General features: G+C 35.8%; 1 protein-coding gene across 7 annotated transcripts in view; it reads right to left on the bottom strand.

Moving 5' to 3' along the window:
* The window catches only part of norpA (no receptor potential A), a 699095-nt gene extending 682421 nt beyond the window's left edge, over positions 1–16674 (bottom strand). For 6 of the 7 annotated variants that reach the window (XM_067124206.1, XM_067124212.1, XM_067124215.1 and 3 more), the window contains exon 1: positions 16552–16674. The gene's annotated coding sequence lies outside the window, so the exon portion shown is untranslated. The remainder of the gene's footprint in view (positions 1–16551) is intronic. The other variant, XM_067124209.1, reaches the window with a different exon arrangement.
* Positions 16675–17363: the final 689 nt, after the last annotated feature.

The following is a 17363-nucleotide window of genomic DNA, read 5'->3' as shown; positions in this document are numbered from 1 at the left end:
CATGTGAATTAACACTCTTTCTTTCATCGAACTCTTTCACAATTACTTGTTACATATTCATATTTTTCCTTGGTCATCAGTTTCCCCTTCTCCTTCTCCCAACATTAGGTTTATGAGGTTAATGATTTTACATGAGATGAGTTTGAGTCTTCTTCAATAATAATAATAATAATAATAATATAATATATCCGTATACACTCAGTCAAGTATTTCAGGCCCAAGAAAAAGTAGGGAATAAAGGATACGGACTAAATATAATTTGCGTTATATATAAGAAATCCCGACAATTTTGCTTCACTCATGCATTTACACATGATGAGGCAGGCGAAATGTAAGAGCTCCATTACAGTACGGGGTCGCCCTTAGCTGAATGAAACTTGCACATGACGCCGAGATGAAATGAAATGCCTAATAGCAAAGAATCGAAGAAAAATCTGCAACTTTCTAATTACTAGTCGATAGAAGCGTAGGAATTATAAGAGTGGAAAGAAAACGTTTACATTTTAAAAACAATCAGAATGACGTCCACTGTAATATAATAACGTTGACTTAGGGATTGATATTATTTGAAGTGTGGGTAAACAGAGAAGGAGCCTGCTGTGGGCGACCTTTTAGGAGCATGATTACAATATACGAGACCATAACCTCGCCAGAGTCCCGTGTTAAAAAGTCGCCCTCATTACTGGAAAGAGCATTTTCTCACTTGGTGTGAAAAAGTGTATATTTCTTCCGCGTCTTTAAATACATATCAATACCCATTTTCCTGTGTTTGTATATATGTATGCGATGACCACTTTCAATTGTTGTGTATATATGGACAACCATACATACATGTGTAATATATGTATATATATATATATATATATATATATATATATATATATATATATATATATAATCAGTAAGCTACTAACGTCCTTTCATATCCATATATATATATATATATATATATATATATACCTCAGTAAATAATAACATTTTCATATCCAATTCGTTCTACCGAAATAATAATTTTTTTAGTTTTTTTTTTAGTTGATAATAAGTTCGTCCTCCCGTGGGCTCGAACCAGCGAAGGACAAGAACTCAGGACTACAGTGGACGCCTTAAGCCACACGGCCAGCAAGTGAGGTATAAGTGGATATCGGCTCACATCTACAAATCCCCGTCGAACTCGGGTGTTTGTATTTAGAGCCGATATCCACCCACCTCTGCCATGTTGACCATGTAGTGCGTTTGTCGCACGCAGCCATATTATGACTTTTTATCACATCACCGTGATTCATATACAATCAGTAGGCTACAAACGTCCTTTAATATCCAATTCGCTCTACCTCGGAAATAATATATTTTCATATATGGTCAACATGGCAGAGGTGGGTGGATATCGGCTCTAAATACAAACACCCGAGTTCGACGGGGATCTGTAGATGTGAGCCGATATCCACTTATACCTCACTTGCTGGCCGTGTGGTTTAAGGCATCCACTGTAGTCCTGAGTTCTTGTCCTTTGCTGGTTCGAGCCCACGGGACGACGAAATTATCAACTAAAAAAAAAAAAAAAATTCCCCTTCGGTAACATATATGAAAATATATTATTTCCGAGGTAATGGTAAAATTGAAGATTATTACCTTTAAGTGTTCTAGCAGATCATGTAAAAATAACCGGAAATGACTGATATTAGTGTCTATTCCATAGTTTTCAAGGTCGTTGAGATGAACAGTGACACTCGCGATGCCCTTTAAGTCGAAGTTCAGCAGCTTTAGGAATGGTGGGTGAGAAGGGGTAAAAAATAAAATGTCAAAAATGCTGGGCAATGTAATTGAAGCAACTATCTTAACAGGCAAAGGAGAGAATGAGAGTGAGAGAGCGCGAGAGAGTGAGAAGGAGAGGAGGTGAGAGAGAGAGTAGAGTGGTGTCGGGAGAGAGAGAGAGAGAGAGAGAGAGAGAGAGAGAGAGAGAGAGAGAGAGTTTATCGGTTGCCATTCAGAGTTTTCCTGGGCAGCACCAGGTTGTCAGCTAGTATATATAAGTATATATAATGTATATATATATATATATATATATATATATATATATATATATATATATACACACACACATATGTATATTTATAATACTACACACACACACACATATATATATATATATAATATATGTAGAGGGAGAGAGAGATAGATATATATAAATAAATAAACATATTGGTCACTTTTTACCAGATAGCCTATGTATGTAATTGTAATTGTAATAACCACAATGCCCTCTGAACTTCTCGAATTCATCACACTTCTTAGATACGCTTGTCACTATAAAGCCTTGGATCCAAATACAAGAAGATGAAGAATTCTTAAGCCGGTAACATGATTCGAACCCGCATCGAGAGTATCAAAGTCTCAAAAACGAGGTCGGGGTTCGAATCCTGCTACGGACAACAGAATCACAAGAATCACTTCATATCCTTGCATTTGGATCTAAGGCTCTGTAGTGACAAGAGGATCCTAGAAGGGTGATGAATTCGAGAAGTAAAGATGGTACTGTGGTTATTATAATTACACACACACACACACACACACACACATATATATATATATATATATATATATATATATATATATATATATATATATATATATATATATATATATATATATATATATTATATATATATATATATATATTATATATGTGTGTGTGTGTATGTATGGGCATAAAGTACAAAGTCAACTAACCGAACAAACTACTTTATATTCTATATACACTGAGAAGAAAACATATTAAATTGAAATATATGACATGTTCCTAGACAAACACTCTTGCCTTCCTTTGACAGCTGAATTAATTGATTCAGTCTCACGTCTGGCCTGTTTGGCGTTACCGTAAGCAGGAGTATTAATCATACAACATTCCACTATTATTATTATTATTATTATTATTATTATTATTATTATTATTATTATTATTATTATTATTATTATATTATTATCAATAATGTCCAACCATTCTTATACAACAATGAGAGAGGTTGAACTTGTTACGGTACCATCCGCTGAAAGGAATGCCCATTTGTAATGGAAAAAAGACAAATAAAGCGAAAAAATAATCATTAATTGAAAATTCTATGCAACCTAGCGTCGCAGTGATTATGGTCATCGACGCCGTTCACCTTTGTTAACAACGCCATACGTCAAATTTTCCGTTCACGAAGTCACATGAAGCCAAACATTTGATACTTGCACTGCATGGTAGGAACAGGTAACACAACCACAGACATTTCACTGTCACTGGGCTGATGCATTCATTACCCGCATATAAAGGGCCCAATTTGCCACCTGTCACGGCCACCAACAACAAACACTACAAAATGACTCCTGCCCAATACTAAAGTGGGAGGCAACGCAGCTCAAAGCAAATACTCGACATTAACATGACATCTCTCTTAAAACTGAAGCCATCCAGAAGTCAGCGCCCTTCAGCCAAATCATTTGGTTCAGAAGCAACTGTTTTACCCAAAAAGGCGCAACAGGAGACGTCTAAATCCCAAGAGTCAATATAAAGTCACGCCAACTCACTCCTCAACATGGCCATGCATCAGTCGTGTGAGATGAACTGCCTTTGAAAACGTGTCTATAATAAACGGAATACTTCTCTTTCTACGGTTTTCATTTTTCATTCTTTTCTCCAGAGCACTTCCGTCTTTCCACGAGAACAAAAGTCTTGACTGCTTGATTCTTCTTGAAACCCATAATATAATGTAAGTTGAAAAGCTCCAACATAAAGAATAAAAGTGCGATTACATATATTGCAGAAATGTGCGCACGTAATCGAAATAATGATAATACTGGTGTAGTGTGTGTGTGCGTCTTTACATTTATATGTTCATGAATACAAAAATAAATACACAAAATTACACATACATGATACATATATAAATGTGTGTGTGTGTGTGCGTCTGTAAAGAGAGAGAGAGAGAGAGAGAGAGAGAGAGAGAGAGAGAGAGAGAGAGAGAGAGAGAGAGAGAGTATTAGAAGATGAATAAGTAAATATGCCTCAGCGTTAGAAAGATATCTCCGTTCAGTGTTTAACTTCTCGCTAAAGCAATTTTCAAGTTTGATGTGAGTTATCTCCTCCTCTTACCCCTTGCCCTTCCTTGCTGAGAGGTAGAATAAAGTTCCTTATCTATGGTTTTGTTCAAGGCACTGTAACTACTAACAGGGTTTGCTATGTCTAAAAAATGTTTTCTCAGTTGTAAAAATTATTTTACCATTTATCGGGACATACAATTTTCAAAACACTAACATCGTGTGTATAGTGTTTGGTTACTGTTATCGCTATGGAAATGAAAGCAAATAATGAGTCAAAGTGGGCTGTAGTCTATAGCTATCCATACCTCCCTTACAATAATATCCACAGGCCAGAAGAATACGAGACTTCTTGGCGAATTGCACAGGCCGGTCATCGTGCAATTGGCTACGCTAAACTTCGACGAGCTTACTGTAGAACGCAGACTGATCATGTCATTTTGCTTATTCATCTGCTTCTGCTCCTACTTAGACTCACTCACGGGGAGAAATTAAATCGTGTCACGTACTTCCCTGGGTCACCCAAGCCACATCATTCCTCAGATCACGCGTAGGACGACCTCGGGACTCAACTATACCCATAACTCTGTTTATGCTAATAGCTAAAATCCAAAACGCTGTAAGGACATACTTGGTCTCCTGCTAATACTCGAAGGCTTGGTACAATATGTATATTCTCCAACATGTCTCAACTATTAATTTAAACGTCGAAAATTCTACGCAGTCGCTGTGACTCTACAAAATATCAATCATTTCGTCAGAAAAATTGATTCATGTACCACAGCTTATCAACGAAATCCAGTGACAAATACTCTTTACAATACTTTTACCTTATATTCTTACGCCTACAAACCTGAGCTTCCTGAGCTTTCTGGGCAGTGTTGGTCACTGCAACCTACGTCCAGCCCCACAGGTGCTGCTTCGAACCATTTATGGGTAGGACGATGATAAAGTACATGATAAAGTACATGACAAAGTACATGCAACATTAATGGTTTATTTATGGCTTAATATTTGAAATATAAAAATTTCAAGAGCAAAATTACCAAACTATATATATATATATATATATATATATATATATATATATATATATATATATATATATATATATATATATATATATATATATATATATAAGGTATATATACACATTATGTATATGTATATGTATATATAATAGAAAATATACATATATAATACATATATACATTTACATACATATATGTATATATTATAGACAGTACATATATAAATGTATAGGCTAACTGAATCACGAAGATATGGAATGTGATGAATGTATAAATAAAGGCAAATGCCACGAAGGGAAAGTGAAGCAATGGAGTGGTTGCTAGACCTTTCGATACACGGTCCTTTACTGGCAGACTGGTGAGAAATATTAAAATAAGTTTACAATAAAGCTCGTCTGATTAACAGATAACATGCAGATTTCCCAGAGGATGGGGATTATGAAGGAATAGATTCACCTGGAATCCAACACAGTTGAAGAATTTGTGGACCTACCAAAACAAAGGTAAATCTTTGAGAGGTTTTACAAAAGATAAGGCCCAACGGCTCGGAAACAGGGAGGAGTCAATTACAGGATTATACAGTGGAAGAGACTGACCAACAAAAATGACCTTGGAATGAATAAGCTGATTGCATATGTTTATAAAAGAACACTTAATATATTCTCCTTTTGGTAAACGATAACAACTTGTGCAAAATGAACATTTTCAAAAAACTATTAAACATACGAATACATAGATAATACATATGGTAACTAATTAGTAATTAAGTCAGTGATTTTATCTTTAATGTCATTCTTGAACATTTTACTAATACAGAGGTCCAAATAATACAATGCAGGGCTAAGGTTAAAATTACAGCAGAAATTAATCTTTCGATCTGGCAATCACTGAACTGTCAGTCCAATTTACCCTGTGAGAGTTTTCACTTAAGTGAATGAATATTGGATCGTATGTTTGGCCAGTTTTGACAGAATACTTATGCTGTTTAATTCTCACTTCTAAATCTTTAGTAGAGCAGTCCAAGCATGGAATTTTACATATTATTTTGTTGCTTTCCTTGGGGCTATTTTTTATTTACATACCTTTTAGTGTGTTATCACAGGAAAAAAATAGGTTGGCATTAAAAGATTTTAACAATGATTCTATGGTTTCAAAACCACTAAAATAAGCAGGCTAAGAATGTTCTTAGGGGTTTCATTCTCCATGTTACTTTCCCTATAAAATTTTTTTATGGGCTTTATTACGGCAAATATCTAGTATATGTGAGGGGTAACATAAACTTATCCCTATTTTTCTTATGCATTCGATTTCTTGATCCAAATACTGGGTAATGACAATGTGCAATGCTCGTAAAATCATAGAGGAAAACATGGATATTTTCATATTAAGGTGGCCTGAATAGAAATGGACAAAGTAAAGTAAGTATACCTTAGTTTAACCAGACCACTGGGTTGATTAACAGCTCTCCTAGGGATGGCCCGAAGGATTAGACTTATTTTACGTGGCTAAGAACCAATTGGTTACGTAGCAACGGGACCTACAGCTTATTGTGGAATCCGAACCACATTATACCAAGAAATGAATTTCTATCGCCAGAAATAAATTCCTCTAATTCTTCATTGGCCGGCCGGAGACTCGAACTCGGGCCTAGCAGAGTGCTAGCCGGGGAAATGGACATAAGTTAAGGTGCTAGTTGGTTTCCCATAAATACTGAATTTGCATTGAAATGGTTCTCTGTGCATCAAAACTTCTAAGAAAGGGAGGCAATTGTCTTTTTCTAATTCTAAGGTATATTTAAAGGATGGTACCTGGTTATTCAAGTTAGAGAGTAGGCTAAATCGTTTGCATCAATACCAGCAGGCAAAACAGCTAAAATATCATCAACATAATATCTATATCACTTTAAAAGAATATAAATGATATTAGGTAAATATCGTTTTTTCAAAGAATTCCATATACAAGTTTGAGAGGAGTGGCGACAAAGGGTTGCCCATTGCCATACCAAATATTTGTTGGAAGAATACACCCTTGAATATAAACTTACAATCACAAATTCAAAACCTGGCGAGTGAAATAATGACTTACAGGTAGAGTTAATTCATGATGGATTAGTTCGTTACTAAGATATTCTAAAATAGAATCTATAAGGACTTTAGCAAAAAGAGAACAAACATCAAAACTAACAAATCTATCAGTGGGGTAAAAGGTGATTTTGTTTAATTTATCAACTAAATCTAGTGAATTATATATGTGAAATCGGAGATAGTTCCAAGCAACAGGGACAAGAGCTTGGTAACATATTTTGAAAGTTTATATATTGAGCCAACAGTGCTGATAATAGGCCGCACTGGATTATCTTCTTTGTGCGTTTTTACTCACTAGTACAAGACCTTATAGATTTTATTTTAGAGTATCTTAGTAATAAATAAATTTTGTCAACAATGCTTAAGCCGCCTTCCCACGTCAGCGATCTTTACCAACACTAAAGTTCCCTAACATTTATTTACTCTATATATATATATATATATATATATATATATATATATATATATATATATATATATATATATATAATATACATGTATGTCTGTATGTATATGTATACATATATCAGTGTCTCAAAGTGTGTAGTGTGTATATATATATATATATATATATATATATATATATATATATATATATATATATATATATATATATATATATATATATAAATGTTTCAGTCATCTTTGTCTATATTTCTCCTCAGTTTCATTTCATCAATTCACGTTTATTCTAGAGGATATGATAAGTAAAAACAATTGATAAAACACATCTTTACATCAGAACCTACCAACCATTAAATCTTGAAGAGAAGCTCAAGCCTAAATATCTCCAGAAATGTTGGCATCTTATTCCAAGCTATTTGCAGACACCCACAAGCAAACTAAAAGGCGAGAGAGAGGAAAAATCCCCTGCCACAACTACCGTTTGCTAACATCACTTTTGGTGGTACACAAAACTACTTCTGTCAATGCAATGTCGCATTCATTTCAGATATACGAAACGATTCTATTCCCCTATTCCCTGGATTCAGAAATACGGTTACACTGTTTTCGTATTTCTTACACATTTTTTTATTCTCATTTACTTCCTCTTTATCAGTTTTTAAGAAATGTAAATATAAATGCCAAGTATTAAGATTATAAATACTGAAGTGCATACATTAGTCAAGTAAACACTAATTATCAACTAATTATGAATATACAGCAAATTCTCCCATGAACAGTGGGACAGGAAATGTGATGGACCTAATATTAAGTCATCATCATTGCCATTATTATTATTATTATTATTATTATTATTATTATTATTATTATTATTATTATTATTATCGATCGAACATTTAGCTGAAAGTTGAGTTGGTAGGCAAATCACGCTATGGCAGACACATCAAACAGCGATCTATCTTAAGTGACCCAGCCGCCCCTCTCCCCCCTCCCTCCTCTCTCTCTCTCTCTCTCTCTCTCTCTCTCTCACTCCCTTCCCCAGCAACTAAACATTTTTAATTTATAAAACCTCAGTGCCACCAGACCTCATTGCCTTCCACGTAAGCAACAAGGAAATAAGTTGCTTGAATACTTAGATAAGACTCTGGCAAAAATTCTCCGAAACTTCGCTATCAGAGTGTGTCCAACTTCCAGCAGCCAACTATCCGCTGATGCTCAGTTTTAAACTCTCTTCTCATGAACTACGCCTTTAATAGATTTCCTAAAGGAAGTAACTCTTCTTCCGCAAAAATACCCTATGAATGTATGACGAGAGAGAGAGAGAGAGAGAGAGAGAGAGAGAGAGAGAGAGAGAGAGAGAGAGAGAGAGAGAGAGAGCAACTACGCGTAATTGTAACGTAACTTATAGGGGCTGATATGTGTGTGTGTATGTATGTAGTTATATATATATATATATATATATATATATATATATATATATATTTATATATATATATATATATATATATATATATATATGTATACACACACACGTATACATAAATATATATACACACATATGTGTGTGTGAGGCTCCACAGTACGCTTCAGGTATAAAATCTCAACACAGATAAAAGTTAAAAAGAAAAAGACACAAATATGCCTAAAATCCTTGAAATCTTGACAAGAAGCATTTCTGCATACAAATAATAAGCGTCTTATACGGAAAACAAACGTTCCAGGAAATAACTTCAATATAAATTCATACACGTATGTTGACAATACCTACATTTTTACGTAAAACTAATGCGCGCCAACTATTCCCTTTACGAAAGCATTCAAGAAACCATTATAAGATAATTTATTTGATGCATTTCTCATTTTGACGTACGCTCATGCCGCACTTTATGTAGCTGGGGCTCCAAATTCAATTCTCAAATCTGGATGGATGCCCTGAGAGAGAGAGAGAGAGAGAGAGAGAGAGAGAGAGAGAGAGAGAGAGAGAGAGAGAGAGAGAGAAGAAATGCAATTTTTTTCCTTCACAAAGACAATGTTTCAGTTGGGGAATGTTTTCTTCTAGTCACTAAATTTAGGAACGATTCCTGCCATTCTCCATACACCCACAAAGCCGTAATATCAGGAAAATTTCTCAGTTTTTGTTAGTCCAGTAACCAGCTCTCCTTGGCTTTATAAATTAGGGAACACTGCAAAACATATGGGTGTGTAAAAAAAAAAATCCAAAAACGACACAATCTTTGAGGACAGCAGTTAATATAGTATATGTAATTAAACTTAAGCATGAAGAAAAATGGCCAGAAGCACACAATTACTTGCTAGAGCTGTAACAAGTTACCTCCTAAGTAAAAAAATCAACAAAGGAAGTCACAGCAACGACACCTCTTAAAACATTAGATTCGAGGTACTTCACCTGCAGAAACAGTAACCTGCCTCACAACTAGATAACTGATTCCCAGCCTAGGTCAACAGAGGCACTCTGGAATATTAAGGAACGAGTCTTTATGCCCCTCCTCGTCTCCTTCGAGATTCTACACAGGTCATTCAGTTGTCTGACTGACGGACTACCACCGTTGCTATAGATTTTAATAACAGACGCATATTAAAATTTCTTGACAAACATTTTCAAAATTCTTACTGAACCCAATCTACGTCTACTGCTAATGCTAGCTTACGAACTGACACGGCTAGGCCTAGTTTGTTTCATAAGATGACATGGCCAAGTATCCAGAACACTCAAAACCTGAGATAATCTGAGAATTCAACTATATTTTTATCATACATTATGAACTATTTCATGGATGCGGAGACAAAACAATAGAAAGGAAGTGATTTATGGAATTATTTTTTAAAAGTTTGGCTATAAAGCCAAGCAGTGGGGCACTTTCAGCCATTCGGCACATAATGCAGCGAAAAGTGGGAGATGGCGGGCTGTACAAAAAGACAGAAGAAAGGAACTGAGAACCGAGATAAAGGGAAAGGCTAGAAATCGACTGAGTCGAGGGGCAGAAGGGACCCTAAAAACAACCTTTAGTATTGCTTACGGTGCACTACTGACGGCGCTACTCCCCTACGGGAGTTGACAGAATCATTCTTAGTAGCTGTATTAAGCCTAGCAAATTTACGGAATTACCATTCAGACAGATTCCCACAAAGACAGAAAACACATTGAAATTACTAATAAACAAAGGAAAGGGGCTTGGTGATGAAACAAGAAGATACGGGGTTGAATCGTCTTCAAAAGCATGAACATTTGATGTGATATAAATAAGAAGAAAAGTTGGTAATAGACATATTCCTACAGAGTACACCTAAAAATGGAGGAAGGTGGAGATATCTTGGGGGTTGAAAAGCTAGAAAACACAACAGAGGGAGAAAATCACCACAACTATGTCGGGGTAACAGCTTTACGCCAGATAACAAAATTCAGATAGTAAGATAAGGTTCTTCGTAGATTTTACCTTATACGAAGGTAAAATATTCTACCTCATTACTGAAATGCCAGCTTAATAATTTTCAAATATAAAAAACCAGCCTTCGGTTTATACCATATTCTCCTCGTCCGCCCCATGACCTTTATGAACAGAAAAAAAATAGAAAATACTTATGCTCCGCACTAGTAACAGGTTTGACGTTCAGAAAATATAAGCGAAGGAGACAGAACGGAAACATTTATCATTAACAAGAAAAATGGGGTGGGGGAGATAAGTGAAACTTCAGACGTTTGCGAAGTGTTTCACAATGAAGTCAAAGTCTCCAACCTCAAGGATGGATACAATCCTTCACGACAGAGGAGAATGTCATTCCCAGAAGCCGTAGCTTCGAATCGTTCCATGTGCAAGAGAGAAAATATTTCTCCTCTGAGACACGTCCAGATTCAACTGATGGCCAAACATTTTTCACATATCACTTTCACCGAAATAGCATTCAGCCATTTATGATCATCAGGAACGGCCTACCTTAAACCAAAGCCCGAAGAAAGATGAGAGCGCAGAAAGACCAGTTACGGGTTCATTAGTAGATAGACATTCCGTTTTCCCAAGCAATAATTATAAGCAGACCTAATAATAACCTAATGATAGCATAAACAATATATGTTATTTAAACAACAGTTAGCCGTTCTACTGCAGTGTACTGAATCTAATATTAATCCGAATGTTTAAACAGGATGGTGCCCCAAAGTAAAGAAAACATCAAACTGTTCTGATAACGATTAACAAACTACATATTTCGCAACAAGGAAATTAAAATCAAGGCACGATCAACCACATTTTATTATACATTTTGTAACAAAAAGCCTGGGTGAAGATGAAAAACTTGATGAATATGGTAATAAGACCCTACAGACTAAGCCTATGTTTTCTCCCTCAAGAAGATCTAAGGACAGGCCTGGCCGACGACCCTACCGCCTAGAGCCCGAAAGATAAGCTAAGAGACAAAAATAACCAGAATCCGTTCATTGGCAAACTCGTTGGAAAACTCAATAAGAGATGCCATTAGGTTCCTAGGCTCTGTTACATCTCACCGAAATGCGGTAATTGTTCTTCCGCGGTCTTTTGAGAGATAAAGAAGGGTGTAAATGAGAGAGAGAGAGAGAGAGAGAGAGAGAGAGAGAGAGAGAGAGAGAGAGAGAGAGAGAAACTGTGGATACGAGTTAGATATAAATAAAAGAGAAAGTAACTGAAAAGCCACTTAGCAGAACCATCACCTCTAGGAGAGGGAACCAACAAAAAAAAGATACCGCTGTTTTATTGTGGCCACTATTCGAAGGTATATACACTACTGCTTCGAGGTGTTAGTCAATTCAAAATAAGAATAATATTAATTGGGATTGGCTACCCACAACATATGACTTAAAAGAGTCTGTTTTTAAACATTTTGTACGGCTTCATAAAGCTTTCAGTACATATTGGTCATTGCTTCTTATAGCAGTACCTCTATAATTAACTGTAAAAACAACAACTGAACCGAAACCACCATACCGGAATTGGATTCATTACTATTATTATTAATTATTACTTTTATTATAATTTCGGCGCTGTCGATACGACAATAAATCAACAGCCAAAGATCGAGTGACCAAAGGCTTCCTAAAGAATGTTTCCCATCGCATTAATTTGTTGATTCAACTCCCGAACGCCATTCACTACGCAAAGGTTCAAAGTTACAGTTCTTATTCTCTGACGGCCTTGTTCTAACCGGTTTCAGAACAATGGGGCATTTAAACCCCACACTCGACAAAATCTGTATTCTTCGGGGCACAGTTACTAAATACTTTATAGATTTCGTAACACCTCTGTTTATATAATTTAATTTGATTATCCTGTTCTCATCATCAACATCATAATTATTATGTGTTAATAATGGGATTCCCTTAGACCAATGGCCAAAGCTACCTTCTCTAAATCTCCTGATCGAAGCGTTTTATTAAATTCTCTCTCTCTCTCTCTCTCTCTCTCTCTCTCTCTCTCTCTCTCTCTCTTCTATAGACGTCTTCCCCTACAATTAATAAAATTTTTCATTCCAAAAAATTTTACGACACTGTTTACACATTAAGCTTTCTTTTGCTAAAATTCGTGTTATCAACAAGGCGTGAGTTTTGATGACGATAAATGCATTGAACTAAATCCCCATATACACTAGCACATTTCTACCGCCAAGCATCAGTCCTTCCGTTAACGACTTGGAAAAGAAGTCGAAACCGGTCAGGACCTACACCAAATCTCTATTTTGTTTCACCTCTGGTGATATTTGTTAAACAAATCACGTGTTAATGATATTACAATCATATACACATACGCATATATATATATTATATATAATGTATGTATGTATGTACAGTATATACATACATATATATAGGCCTATATAATTTATATATATATATATATATATATATATATATATATATATATATATTGGGAAAGGGAGCTTTTATTTACTCATTCAAATTCAGAGACTGTTATTAGTGGTTCTAAAATCTTACTCTCCACCATGAAGGTTCCTCGTAATCATTAATGGTTGTAAAGATAAGTCATTATAAGTTTGTTACTTTAATGACAAAAGAATTTACATAAAAATATAAAATGCAGAACAAGTACAATGTAAGCACTGTAAAGGTTATTTACATATATGTTCACAACATCATGAACAAACTGACAATTTCCAGATATATTCTCCTTTTCATTTAGGACGTCGTTCATACTTCTTAAGTTAAGGACCATCTTACTCACGAAAAATGGGCGTTCAATAACACACAAGTAACGCGTGCCGTTCAGCCGGTAAACTTGTGCTGTGTTCTGTAGGCGTGCGGCTCCACCTACTTGCTTCTGTTCCGACATTGCGCTACATTCATCTTTTTCGTGTGAACGACACACGTTGATACTCGGGAATGGACTATTGGCTCTGTACAAACGGTGTACTTTCATGTCTGTATCGAAACCCATCAAAAATGTACACAATTCAATAGCACCATCGTTACGAGTTTGGCTTTCTATGCCTTAGATCATTACCATTTGTTCAGTTATTTTTTGAGAAAGTTTGTTAACATGTCCCTAGTTATTATATATATGTATATATATAATATTTATATATATACTTATCTATATATATACACTGTACATATATATATATATATATATATATATATATACTGTACATATATATATATATATATATATATATATATATATATATATATATATATATATGTGTGTGTGTGTGTGTGTGTGTGTGTGTGTGTGTGTGTGTGTGTATGAGCAAATCCTTGCACGGAGGCTGTTTGACACCTTACTGGTGTTTTCTGACTTGTTCCGTATGAGTATATTTTAAACCTGAGCAGTAACAATAATAACGGCAATTTTCTTGACCTTATTAATTCCCTCGTCAACTTCAAGGGTGCGCTCACGTGCAGCCCTCTCCACACAACCTTTCTTCATTCGAAAAAAAAAGACTTTCGAACATTGTGCTGGTATTCCCTTTCATTCTACTCTCATACTGCCAGTTACCATTATTCTTTTAATTATCCATTATTTCATTTTATCAATGTACAGAATCAATCATTTCACAAGTCCATACATGTTCATATTTCTTTTATTGCCCGCAATAATTTTCAAACTCCTTTTCCCTTTAACTCGTCAGTTAAAACATATCTTACACGCTCGTTTTTCTTCATTCTTTTATCAACATGCGACATTCCAAACTTCCCTGCATATTACTCGTCTCAAATTCTGAGTATTCATCACAACCAAAGATAGGCAAAAACAAACACACGCAGACACTTAACACACACACACACACCTATAATAGAACGCGTTACATCATTTTGTCAAATCATGACTACGGGACTACGAATATTCGGGGAGGGCGAAAAGGGAATCCCCATCATCGCAGCACAGCGGCGATCACTTCAAGATTCCCCGGGAACTTAGCACTTCTTCACTTCCTTTAAGGTTATCGAGATAAACGCATCCGGCTGAAGATGCTTATTGTTACAATGCACCAAGAGCTTCGAGCGAACTGTATAAAATACCGTCACGATTAGAGTGAGAGAGAAATCTGAAATGTTGCTACAGGAAAATCTTTTGTCTCAAATTCTGTGACCGTGAAAGCCAACCATGGAAGTCATCTAAACTTTGAAAAGGCATTAACAAATGCTGTTACTCTCTCCTCGGGTTTCATTTTCGAACGCGTAACACAAGCGAATCGACGACCCTGTCGTAAGCGGATAATGCGAATAAATGGTAATTCCCCCATCCTGATTCGAGATGCCGGGCTTGACAATGGCATTGGAATTCCATCATTAAGCATTCTGATCGAGTAGCAACAACACAAGGACACATGAATACACCCCCTCCTTCACACACGAGCACATAAAAAACTAATATATGTATATATGATATACAGTAGCCTATATATACACTGTATATATATATATATATATATATATATATATATATATATAATATATATATAATTTATATACAATATGATATATAATTATATATACAATATATAATATATATACACAAAATGTCATATCACAAAACAGAACAAACAAAAATATACAAAGAATGAGGTACGAACGCTCTGACACAACATACTTTAATTTACAAGTTATCCACATCGAAACCTCTAATTTGTAACATATATGAATCCTATTGGGGAGCTGTTTCTCACACAATAATAACCTTAAAGGAATTATCTTGAAATTGCAGAGAGAGAGAGAGGGAAAGAATGCTTACAGAACGTGTAGTGAATTGGTGGAAACCGGAAAAGTCTAAAAACCAGACATAACAGGCGGCAACAAAATGTAACCAGAGCAAGAGTCTTCAAAACATCAACGCGAGAATATAGGTCAAGTCTAATGGTTATTGGCAGTCCATCAAAGCACTATAGAGGGCAACGAAATAATTTTCATAAAGAGTATACACTTTCCTTGCCATTTCTATTAGAATAATGATCAATTTTCGTACTACGACTTTTGCTGTTTTTCGGGGCTTGGGGTAATACGTCAACCGTACTAGATATGTCACCGCAACTTGTTTCACCGTTCCTTTAAATCTGGCAGTCAACCTCTGCATATATTTTTACACAGTACACTAATTTTTTTCGGTTGTTCCAATAGTCATGAGTGATAGCGACTATCAGTCATTTGGCACGACTGCTACAGCCCGCTAAGCAATGATTTTTGAGCACGAATTCTCCTACACAGCCACAGGACGCAAAGACGTTAAGAAACAGCAAGTTATAAATTTCTTCCACTGCTTCTTCTATCCTCTCGATGCTGTCAGAATTCAGATGACCACTATACATGTCTCTTCTCATACACACCCCTGAAACTATAGTCCCTTTTTTACCGCAATTCTCTACGAACACAGCCATATTTGCATCATCCCTCGTCCCCATTTAAACCGTCTTCGTCCCATGAAAATGGAAGTGAGAGGGATGAAATGACTAACCTTATGATTAGATCCAAGAGTAGAACGAGTGTAGCGAGAGCGGATTTATAACTAGCGATCCCTAGACTTTCACCACGTAAGAACCACTGGCAGCTGAGAGCAGACGACACACGCACTCTCCCGCGCTTTCCCAAGACCTCCACCGCGCAGGCGCAGGGAGGAAGCCATGCTAGCCGAGACCTAAGGAGAGGCCGACACTAGGTCATCTTCATTTTATTTATATTTCTACGTTACATGGTTTCATTGGATTGTATTCCCAGTAAATGACGGTGGGGATTGGTGTGCATATTACTGAAATACACTCATTTTCTCATCAGCTGCGATAATTCGCGTGAGACTTGCAAACAAAAACGAAGCTGAGAGAGGTGCAATGAATGGAACATCCCAGAATGATCTAAAAATAAGGAAACTGCAGATTATTCTGTTGTTGCTAACATAAATGCAGCTGCCATGTCCATGTCTAGAAAAGGCGATTAACCGTGACAAGTGAAGCATACGAACTCGTTCCCGGCTGTGGAATTAACTTCTTACTTGTCGCTTGCCACTAAAAGGAAAAGAAAAGTGGCGACACTTACAAGGTTTTGTTTAACAAGATTTTCTTTCTTTTCCTTATTTCGATTATCAAAAATACTCTTAGGCCGTAATGGCCAGCATAGTATGACAAGGAAATTGACTAGATTGTAAGTATTTAATTATTAGCAGTTACACATTACTTCCAAAATTATGTTATGCCTAATAACTTCAAAAGAGCTTGGCCTGGAAACATCCAACTGAGTGAAGACGGTTACTTAGGAAATTACACTCACAAAACG

Source organism: Macrobrachium rosenbergii, chromosome 22 (assembly GCF_040412425.1).
Source record: "Macrobrachium rosenbergii isolate ZJJX-2024 chromosome 22, ASM4041242v1, whole genome shotgun sequence".
NCBI lineage: Eukaryota > Metazoa > Arthropoda > Malacostraca > Decapoda > Palaemonidae > Macrobrachium > Macrobrachium rosenbergii.
This window is presented reverse-complemented; position numbering and strand designations above follow the sequence as displayed.